The sequence below is a fragment of the Oculina patagonica genome, unplaced genomic scaffold (genome assembly GCF_052425735.1).
Source record: "Oculina patagonica isolate OP01 unplaced genomic scaffold, crgOcupat unplaced19, whole genome shotgun sequence".
Lineage (NCBI taxonomy): Eukaryota > Metazoa > Cnidaria > Anthozoa > Scleractinia > Oculinidae > Oculina > Oculina patagonica.
Window position 1 is genome coordinate 1 of NW_027557955.1, and position 11,665 is coordinate 11,665.

At 23.2% G+C, this 11,665-nt stretch overlaps 1 non-coding gene across 1 annotated transcript; it reads right to left on the reverse strand.

Annotated features, from left to right (window-relative positions):
• Positions 1 to 9,645: 9,645 nt before the first annotated feature.
• Positions 9,646 to 10,774, reverse strand: LOC144640115 (small subunit ribosomal RNA). Its single transcript, XR_013568285.1, has one exon. It is a non-coding gene; the product is annotated as a small subunit ribosomal RNA (ribosomal RNA).
• Positions 10,775 to 11,665: the final 891 nt, after the last annotated feature.

Consider the following 11,665-nt stretch of genomic DNA (forward strand, 5'->3'; position numbering starts at 1 on the left):
TCAAAATTTATTTAATACAACAAATGTTACTTCTACAACTAATTACCAACTAATTATTTATGCTATAAAATGGGTAATGTAACTATATTTTTGTTGTAAAATTGTTATTACTGTATTCCATTTTTTCCTTGATCACTCGATTTGTTTTATTTACGTACGTATTATTGCAAAAGTGATTTGGCCTAGCTTGCCATTATTTGCTCTGGAACTGATCGTGGAGTTAAAGAAGAAATGCTTTGTAGATGGTTCCGAAATTTAGTACCATGTATACATATATGTAGATGTTTTATTTACATTACATATTTAAAAATATCCACGGCAGTTTTACTGGAAGTGAATCAGACGGATGATTGTTGGGTGGATATGCTTTTATAGTTTTTTTTTGTATTGTTGGTTTAGGTATTTTTTTTTTTTTTTTTTTTTTTTTTTTTTTTACTACCTACAGTTGCCGCTAATTTGTATTGATCTTTATTATTAAATACGCATAAAATATATTATATTGAGTTTTTACTAATAAACATCTAAATATTGATCAACAGGGGTTTTTCATGATTTTACATTATATTTCGCCTTTTTTTTTTCTAATGTTAGTTCAATTACATATTTTTTACTGTTTTCATGAAACTTGAGATTTTCACAGTAATACACAAAAGTTTATGAAGTTAAGTTTTCTGCGTAGCATAACATGATTTTATGATGCATTTAAAAAAAAGACCTACTGATTCAAATTTTAATTTAATTATCTGTATGTTATTTTTTTGAAACCACATTTTTATTTGTTTATCCTAATAATTATTTTTTTTTCTAACATTAAAATATTTAAGTTGTTGAAGCAGTAATTTTTTTTTACGTGGTTCATTACCGATATTGTAAAATTTTTTTCAATCCTATTTATTAGTCGTTGCTCCCACATATTATGAAGAAATATAAAAAGATTAGTGGGTTTTTTATTACTGTCATTTATGCCTGTTTTAAATAAATTTCTCAGAAATAATGAAATAATCACAAACGAGGGAATATGTATTTATTGCACCTAACTTTATTTTTTATTTTTCTATCAATATTATTTCCATCAGATTTGTCTTACTGTGCGGCAGATATTATTATGATCTCGAATTCTGATACGGGGGTAATGTATTTATAAAAATATCATATTCAATATGCTTGCTCTTGATTAGTTTATAATTTAGAATTTATTGATTTAATATTTATTAAATTATTAAATTTCAAATATTAATTTCGTGGTGAAACGTGAAAAAAAGAATCCAATTCATTTAAAATTTGTTTGAAATAAATCAACAAACCCAACTTTTATACAAATTACTACAATTAGGAAAATTATCTACATTAACGTACAAAAAAGTACATAAAAATTTACCTACAAACCAATTTTTGTCTGTTATTTTTAATTAAAAAATATTTTTTATTTAATAAAAAAATTAAAGTGTGATTTTTACATATCAATATAAAAAATATTAAAATGTTGAAATAAATAATAAACACCGTGTATACATTTGTTACAATAAATAGATTTTTTAAAAATTTTAGTGAGTTTGACTATGGTCAGAAGTTAACGCGTGTAAAGCTGAATTAACACATGCTAGTATAATTTAATAATGTTAATCAATATTAATATATATTAATGCGCATAATGGTGAGTAAATTATGAATAATTTTATAAAAAAAACATTTAGTTTATGTACTTTGATAAATATATTTATTTTATTTTTAATAAGAATTTGTAAAAATATTTATATAAGATTAGATATTATTATTAATCTAATAGTCGATTATCTTTAATTGTTCTTATAGGTATTGCCATATCACACGAGGTATGAAAATATTTCGCCGCAGGAAGCAGTGGATAATTTTGGTCAATATCAGATATGATGAACCAGCGCTTTACGTAAATGAATAATGTATATAGATAATGACAGCATAGACGCTGTAAAAGTTAGCCTTTAATAAATATTATGCATTTATTGAGATAGAATCTCGGGCTAACGATGTGCCAGCAGCTGCGTTAAGACATCGGCGAGAGAGCGTTACTAATCGTAACTAGGTGTAAAAGTAGCTAGATTGTTTAATTTTATATGTATTAAAAATGGCATTAACCATTCAATAAATATTATATTAATACTTTGAAACAATTAGAAAATATTAGAACTTTTATAGTAAAGATAAAATTTGTTGATAATAAAGACTTTCAAATTTGAAAATAAATATTTATAATTATTTGACATTAAACTACGAAGAAAGTATAAAGTTCAAGCAGGATTTGATACTTAGCGAATATTAAATATCTATATTTAGGTTAACGCGTAAATATTTTACCTGGAGATTACAGCTGCAAAAGATAAAACTTAAAAAGATTGGCGGGAACTTTGATAAACGGTGGAACGTGTGGTTTCATTGACAATCACGATTGACCTTACCAAAATTTTAATTATATAGAAAATATTATTAAATAATAAGTTTTATGCTAAAATTAAATACACTGCATGGCTGTCGTCTATTGGTGTTATAGAATATGATATTAAGTTATTAAACGAATGAAATCTGTATATAATCTGTAATATATGTTCTACATGCGTAAATGTTATTAACCATATATTATTAATTATATATTATTAATTATATATTATTAATTATATATTATTAATAAGAATCAGAGGAAGTCGAGATAAACTAGGGTCTATATATTTTGGAGCTACCATGCGCTACAAAATAAAAACAATGAGATATATCTAGAAATACAAAATAAATCTAAAAAAATTATTTAGTACTAATTATAGTTTGCAATTCAACTATATGAAGCAGTAATCGTTAGTAATGTAAATCATATATGTTAAGGTGAATATTAAATCAAGTTTTGCGCACACCGCCCATCATCACTCGAAAAGTAGTATATTGTTCAAGTTATTTTATTAAAATATGTTTAAATAAATATTATAAATAATTTAAGTACGCATTATATTACAATGTAAACGAAGTTGAAACAAGGTAATAATAGAGGAATCAGACGTTGGATTATAAATATTGTATAATTCATAATTTTTACACATATATGTACTCGATCAAATTATTAATATAACAAAGTACAAAATTATTTTATTAATTAAAAATTTATAATCAACAATTGTTTATTAAAATATATAATTTAAGTAATTATTAGTTCAACAAATTTTATTAAAAGAATATTTATTATGTATAATTTTTAATTAATGGAGCAAATTTTATTATTGTAAAGGCGGCAACTTAATTATAATAATATTAAATTAAAAATTTAACTTAACCGAAACATCGAAGTAAGTTTTAAAAGACAACAGTAATTTGTAAGTAGTGGTGAGCGAACGCATAAAACGCTATTAAATATAATCAAATATAAATTATTTTATAACGCATTTTGTATCAGTCAAATTATACATTATATTATATATTTATAAAGTATATTAATTAATGAAATTTTTTAATAAAATATTGTAATAACATTTATAATGGTTTAATTATACATAAAATAGCAAACTAGTAGTCTGAAGGAAAATGAAAAGAGTTATGATCTTGAAATTTAATAATAAAAACTTATAATGCATTTTGTATTATTATACCTTGCATAATGGACCAACAACTTAATATAATTAGCAAGCTTAATTGTAGTAGACTCACGTAACTGTTATAAAAGTTAATTGTATTAGACTCGAAACGAATTGATCTAATTATGAGCAGGTTAATTGTGCTTTAAGGGTACGAAAAAGACCGAACTTATGAATGTTGCAAAATTCTAAGATGACTTGTAATTAGCGGTGAAATGCCAATCAAAATTCGTTATAGCTACTTATCTGCGAAAACTATTTAAGTAGTGCGATAATAAGTATAATTACGGGTAATTTTTTTAACAAATAAAATAAAAAAATATTAATTATAATTTTATTAGTCAGAAATATACGCGCGAAGGTTATATATCAAGAGGAAACAGCCCTAAATATTAGTTAAGGTGTAAAATATTATATAAGTGTATAAGTAAATAAACATGCTTTTTGAGAAGTAGGTTTGGAAACGTACCATCTTTTAAAGAACCCGTAATAGGGCAATAAAATCTATATTATTAATTAATTTATAATAATATTTGTTATATTTAGAAGAATAAAAACGCTATATGTAATAACCGATACTATATATTGAGAGCATAGTATATTGTAAATTGAGTAAGCAATATTGCAAAATATTGTGCAAATATCAATAGAAATAATGTTGGTATGAGTAGCGTAAATAAAAAAACTAATTTTATCGTTGAAATATTTAGGTTTATAAGCAAGGATAATCCACTTTTTAAGTTAAACATATCCTCTAACATAAATACGAAAGTAAAAATGTTGTATGAGAAAACTATTTTTACGCTAATATGTGCGCAAAAAATAATTAAATTTATATTTTTTTACACGCATATTAGCTTTAAAATAACATAGTTATAAAAATATACCAAATCTGACACTGGTAATTAAGCTGAGTATGCTAAAATGATATAATAATATATTTTAAGGAACTAGGCAAATTTTTTCTGTAACTTAGGGATAAAGAAAGTCAATTAGATATAATCAAAAAAGGGGTAGCGACTGTTTATTAAAAACACGGCTTTGCAAAATTTAATTATGATGTATAAAGCTAGACACTTGCTCGGTGCTGCAAGATAAAATTAAATTTATAATTTATATAAATCCCAGTAAACGGCGGCTGTAACCCTGACGGTCCAAAGGTAGCAAAATTCCTTTACGGGTAAGTTCCGTCCTGCATGAATGGTGTAACGACTGCCCCACTGTCTCAAAATATATTATAGCGAAATTGTAATTGTGGTGAAAATGCCATATAAAAACAGTAAGACGGAAAGCCCCTATGCACCTTTACTGTTAACATTTATAGTTTTATTAAAAGTTTATTATATATAAAATATAATAAATTTTTAATAAAAATATTATATTAGTTTATATTTTATAATAAAAAAATGAATGTAAGACAGTTTTACTGGGGCGGTAGTCTTCTAAAAAGTAACGAAGATGCGCAACAACTTTATTAAAATAATTAATTTATTTTTATAATGAAATGGTAATATAAAAGTTTGACATAATAATTAACAAATTATTATGGATTATTAAATTAATGGCCATATTGACCTGATATTAAATTTAATATTTATATCGATTAACGAATAAAAGGTACGCTAGGGATAACAGGCTAATAAATTTTAAGAGTTCTTATCGTCGAATTTGTTTGGCACCTCGATGTCGACTCATCATATCCTGGTGATGAATAAGTTACCAAGGGTTCGTCTGTTCGCCGATTAAAATGGTACGTGAGTTGGGTTTAGAACGCCGTGAGGCAGTTTGGTCCCTATCTACTGTTTATAAATAAAAAAGAATTTTATTCTAGTACGAGAGGAATGAAAAAAAGTAGCCAATGGTTTAAGTTTATTAAAATTTAGTAAGATTTAATGCTATGCTGCGAAATAATAATTTATATTAATATAAAGAAGTGTGTCTTTTAAATTTAAAAAATTGTGCAGATTACGCAAATTAATATATATTAATTGTTAAGTTAATTCATTAATATATTAATATAATATAATCTAATAGAACTAATCATACATAATATAATCTAATATAATCTAATATAATCTAATATGATCTAATATAATCTAATATAATCTAATATAATCTAATATAATCTAATATAATCTAATATAATCTAATATAATCTAATATAATCTAATATAATCTAATATAATCTAATATAATCTAATATAATCTAATATAATCTAATATAATCTAATATAATCTAATATAATCTAATATAATCTAATATAATCTAATATAATCTAATATAATCTAATATAATCTAATATAATCTAATATAATCTAATATAATCTAATATAATCTAATATAATCTAATATAATCTAATATAATCTAATATAATCTAATATAATCTAATATAATCTAATATAATCTAATATAATCAATCGGCCAGTGAAGTTTACGTTAGAGGTTCATATCCTTAAAAGTTGGGTGCAAATCCAATGGCCGAATTATTTTTGAGATTATATTAGATTATATTAGATTATATTAGATTATATTAGATTATATTAGATTATATTAGATTATATTAGATTATATTAGATTATATTAGATTATATTAGATTATATTAGATTATATTAGATTATATTAGATTATATTAGATTATATTAGATTATATTAGATTATATTAGATTATATTAGATTATATTAGATTATATTAGATTATATTAATTATATTAATATATTAGATTATATTAGATTATAATAATATAATCTAATATAATTAATATAATCTAATATAATCTAATATAATCTAATATAATCTAATATAATCTAATATAATCTAATATAATCTAATATAATCTAATATAATCTAATATAATCTAATATAATCTAATATAATCTAATATAATCTAATATAATCTAATATAATCTAATATAATCTAATATAATCTAATATAATCTAATATAATCTAATATAATCTAATATAATCTCAAAAATAATTCGGCCATTGGGATTTGCACCCAACTTTTAAGGATATGAACCTCTAACGTAAACTTCACTGGCCGATTGATTATATTAGATTATATTAGATTATATTAGATTATATTAGATTATATTAGATTATATTAGATTATATTAGATTATATTAGATTATATTAGATTATATTAGATTATATTAGATTATATTAGATTATATTAGATTATATTAGATTATATTAGATTATATTAGATTATATTAGATTATATTAGATTATATTAGATTATATTAGATTATATTAGATTATATTAGATTATATTAGATTATATTAGATTATATTAGATTATATTAGATTATATTAGATTATATTAGATTATATTAGATTATATTAGATTATATTAGATTATATTAGATTATATTAGATTATATTAGATTATATTAGATCATATTAGATTATATTAGATTATATTAGATTATATTATGTATGATTAGTTCTATTAGATTATATTATATTAATATATTAATGAATTAACTTAACAATTAATATATATTAATTTGCGTAATCTGCACAATTTTTTTAAATTTAAAAGACACACTTCTTTATATTAATATAAATTATTATTTCGCAGCATAGCATTAAATCTTACTAAATTTTAATAAACTTAAACCATTGGCTACTTTTTTCATTCCTCTCGTACTAGAATAAAATTCTTTTTTATTTATAAACAGTAGATAGGGACCAAACTGCCTCACGGCGTTCTAAACCCAACTCACGTACCATTTTAATCGGCGAACAGACGAACCCTTGGTAACTTATTCATCACCAGGATATGATGAGTCGACATCGAGGTGCCAAACAAATTCGACGATAAGAACTCTTAAAATTTATTAGCCTGTTATCCCTAGCGTACCTTTTATTCGTTAATCGATATAAATATTAAATTTAATATCGGGTCAATATGGCCATTAATTTAATAATCCATAATAATTTGTTAATTATTATGTCAAACTTTTATATTACCATTTCATTATAAAAATAAATTAATTATTTTAATAAAGTTGTTGCGCATCTTCGTTACTTTTTAGAAGACTACCGCCCCAGTAAAACTGTCTTACATTCATTTTTTTATTATAAAATATAAACTAATATAATATTTTTATTAAAAATTTATTATATTTTATATATAATAAACTTTTAATAAAACTATAAATGTTAACAGTAAAGGTGCATAGGGTCTTTCCGTCTTACTGTTTTTATATGGCATTTTCACCACAATTACAATTTCGCTATAATATATTTTGAGACAGTGGGGCAGTCGTTACACCATTCATGCAGGACGGAACTTACCCGCCAAGGAATTTTGCTACCTTCGGACCGTCAGGGTTACAGCCGCCGTTTACTGGGATTTATATAAATTATAAATTTAATTTTATCTTGCAGCACCGGGCAGGTGTCTAGCTTTATACATCATAATTAAATTTTGCAAAGCCGTGTGTTTTTAATAAACAGTCGCTACCCCTTTTTTGATTATATCTAATTGACTTTCTTTATCCCTAAGTTACAGAAAAAATTTGCCTAGTTCCTTAAAATATATTATTATATCGTTTTAGCATACTCAGCTTAATTACCAGTGTCAGATTTGGTATATTTTTATAACTATGTTATTTTAAAGCTAATATGCGTGTAAAAAAATATAAATTTAATTATTTTTTTGCGCACATATTAGCGTAAAAATAGTTTTCTCATACAACATTTTTACTTTCGTATTTATGTTAGAGGATATGTTTAACTTAAAAAGTGGATTATCCTTGCTTATAAACCCTAAATATTTCAACGATAAAATTAGTTTTTTTTTATTTACGCTACTCATACCAACATTATTTCTATTGATATTTGCACAATATTTTGCAATATTGCTTACTCAATTTACAATATACTCTGCTACCAATATATAGTATCGGTTATTACATATAGCGTTTTTATTCTTGTAAATATAACAAATATTATTATAAATTAATTAATAATATAGATTTTATTGCCCTATTACGGGTTCTTTAAAAGATGGCTGTTTCCAAACCTACTTCTTAAAAAACATGTTTATTTACTTATACACTTATATAATATTTTACACCTTAACTAATATTTAGGGCTGTTTCCCTCTTGATATATAACCTTCGCGCGTATATATCTGACTAATAAAATTATAATTAATATTTTTTTATTTTATTTGTTAAAAAAATTACCCGTAATTATACTTATTATCGCACTACTTAAATAGTTTTCGCAGAGAACTAGCTATAACGAATTTTGATTGGCATTTCACCGCTAATTACAAGTCATCTTAGAATTTTGCAACATTCATAAGTTCGGTCTTTTCGTACCCTTAAAGCACAATTAACCTGCTCATAATTAGATCAATTCGTTTCGAGTCTAATACAATTAACTTTTATAACAGTTACGTGCGCCTACTACAATTAAGCTTGCTAATTATATTAAGTTGTTGGTCCATTATGCAAAAGGTATAATAATACAAAATGCATTATAAGTTTTTATTATTAAATTTCAAGATCATAAATCTTTTCATTTTTCCTTCACAGTACTAGTTTGCTATTTTATGTATAATTAAACGCTTGTAAATAATATTACAATATTTTATTAAAAAATTTCATTAATTAATATACTTTATAAATATATAATATAATGTATAATTTGACTGATACAAAATGTGTTATAAAATAATTTATATTTGATTATATTTAATAGCGTTTTATGCGTTCGATCACCACTACTTACAAATTACTGTTGTCTTTTAAAACTTACTTCGATGTTTCAGTTAAGTTAAATTTTTTTAATTTAATATTATTATAATTAAGTTGCCGCCTTTACAATAATAAAATTTGCTCCATTAATTAAAAATTATACATAATAAATATTCTTTTAATAAAATTTGTTGAACTAATAATTACTTAAATTATATATTTTAATAAACAATTGTTGATTATAAATTTTTAATTAATAAAATAATTTTGTACTTTGTTATATTAATAATTTGATCGAGTACGTATATGTGTAAAAATTATGAATTATACAATATTTATAATCCAACAACAGATTCCTCTATTATTACCTTGTTTCAACTTCGCTCAAATTGTAATATAATGCGTACTTAAATTATTTATAATATTTATTTAAACATATTTTAATAAAATAACTTTAACAATATACTACTTTTCGAGCGTGATGGGCGGTGTGTGCAAAACTTGATTTAATATTCACCGTAACATTATGATTTACGATTACTAACGATTACTGCTTCATATAGTTGAATTGCAAACTATAATTAGTACTAAAATAATTTTTTTAGATTTATTTTGTATTTCTACGCTATATCTCATTGTTTTTATTTTTGTAGCGCATGTGTAGCCCAAAATATATAGACCATAATGACTTGACTTCCTCTGAGCTTATTAATAATATATAATTAATAATATATAATTAATAATATATAATTAATAATATATGGTTAATAATATTTACGCATGTAAACATATATTACAGATTATATACAGATTTCATTCGTTTAATAACTTAATATCATATTCTATAACACGAATAGACGACAGCCATGCAGTGCCATTTAATTTTAGTATAAAATTTATTATTTAATAATATTTTCTATATAATTAAAATTTTGGTAAGGTCAATCGTGGATTGTCGAATTAAACCACACGCTCCACCGTTTATCAAAGTTCCCGCCAATCTTTTTAAGTTTTATCTTTGCAGCTGTAATCTCCAGGTAAAATATTTGCGCGTTAACTTAAATATAGTTATTTAATATTCATAATTCCGGGTATAAACTAACAGGGTATCAAATCCTGCTTGAACTTTATACTTTCGTAGTTTAATGTCAAATAATTATAAATATTTATTTTCAAATTTGAAAGTCTTTTTATTATCAACAAATTTTATCTTTACTATAAAAGTTCTAATATTTTCTAATTATTTCAAAGTATTAATATAATATTTATTAAATGGTTAATGCTATTTTTAATACATATAAAATTAAACAATCTAGCTACTTTTACACCTAGTTACGATTAGTAACGCTCTCTCGCCGATGTCTTACCGCAGCTGCTGGCACATCGTTAGCCCGAGATTCTATTTCAATAAATGCATAATATTTATTAAAGGCTAAACTTTACAGCGTCTATGCTGTCATTATGTATATACATTATTCATTTACGTAAAGCGCTGGTTCATCATATCTGATATTGACCAAAATTATCCACTGCTGCCTGCGGCGAAATATTTTCATACCTCGTGTGATTGTAATACCTATAAGAACAATTAAAGATAATCGACTATTACATTAATAATAATATCTAATCTTATATAAATATTTTTATAAATTCTTATTAAAAATAAAATAAATATTTTTATATAAGTACATAAACTAAATGTTTTTTTTATAAAATTTATTCATAATTTACTCACCATTATGCGCATTAATAAATATTAATATTGATTAACATTATTAAATTATACTAGCATGTGTTAATTCGCTTTACACGCGTTAACTTCGAGCCATAGTCAAACTCACTAAAATTTTTAAAAAATCTATTTATTGTAACAAATGTATACACGGTGTTTATTATTTATTTCCACATTTTAATATTTTTTATATTGATATGTAAAAATCACACTTTTAATTTTTTATTAAATAAAAAATATTTTTTAATTGTGTTAACAGACAAAGTTGGTTTGTACATAAATTTTTTATACTTTTTTGTACGTTTTAACATTGCTATTAATTTTTCCCTAATTGTAGTAATTTGTATAAAAGTTGGGTATGTTGATTTATTTCAAACAAATTTTAAATGAATTGGTTCTTTTTTTTTTCACGTTTCACCGCAGAGGTAATATTTGAAATTTAATAATTTAATAAATATTAAATCAATAAATTCTAAATTATAAACTAATCAGCCTAAGTAAAGGTAAACATATTGATATGATATTTTTATAAATACATTACCAACATATCCGGATTCGGGATCATAATAATATCTGCCGCACGGCAAAACGCTTGCTGTTGTAAATAGTGCGCACATAAAAAT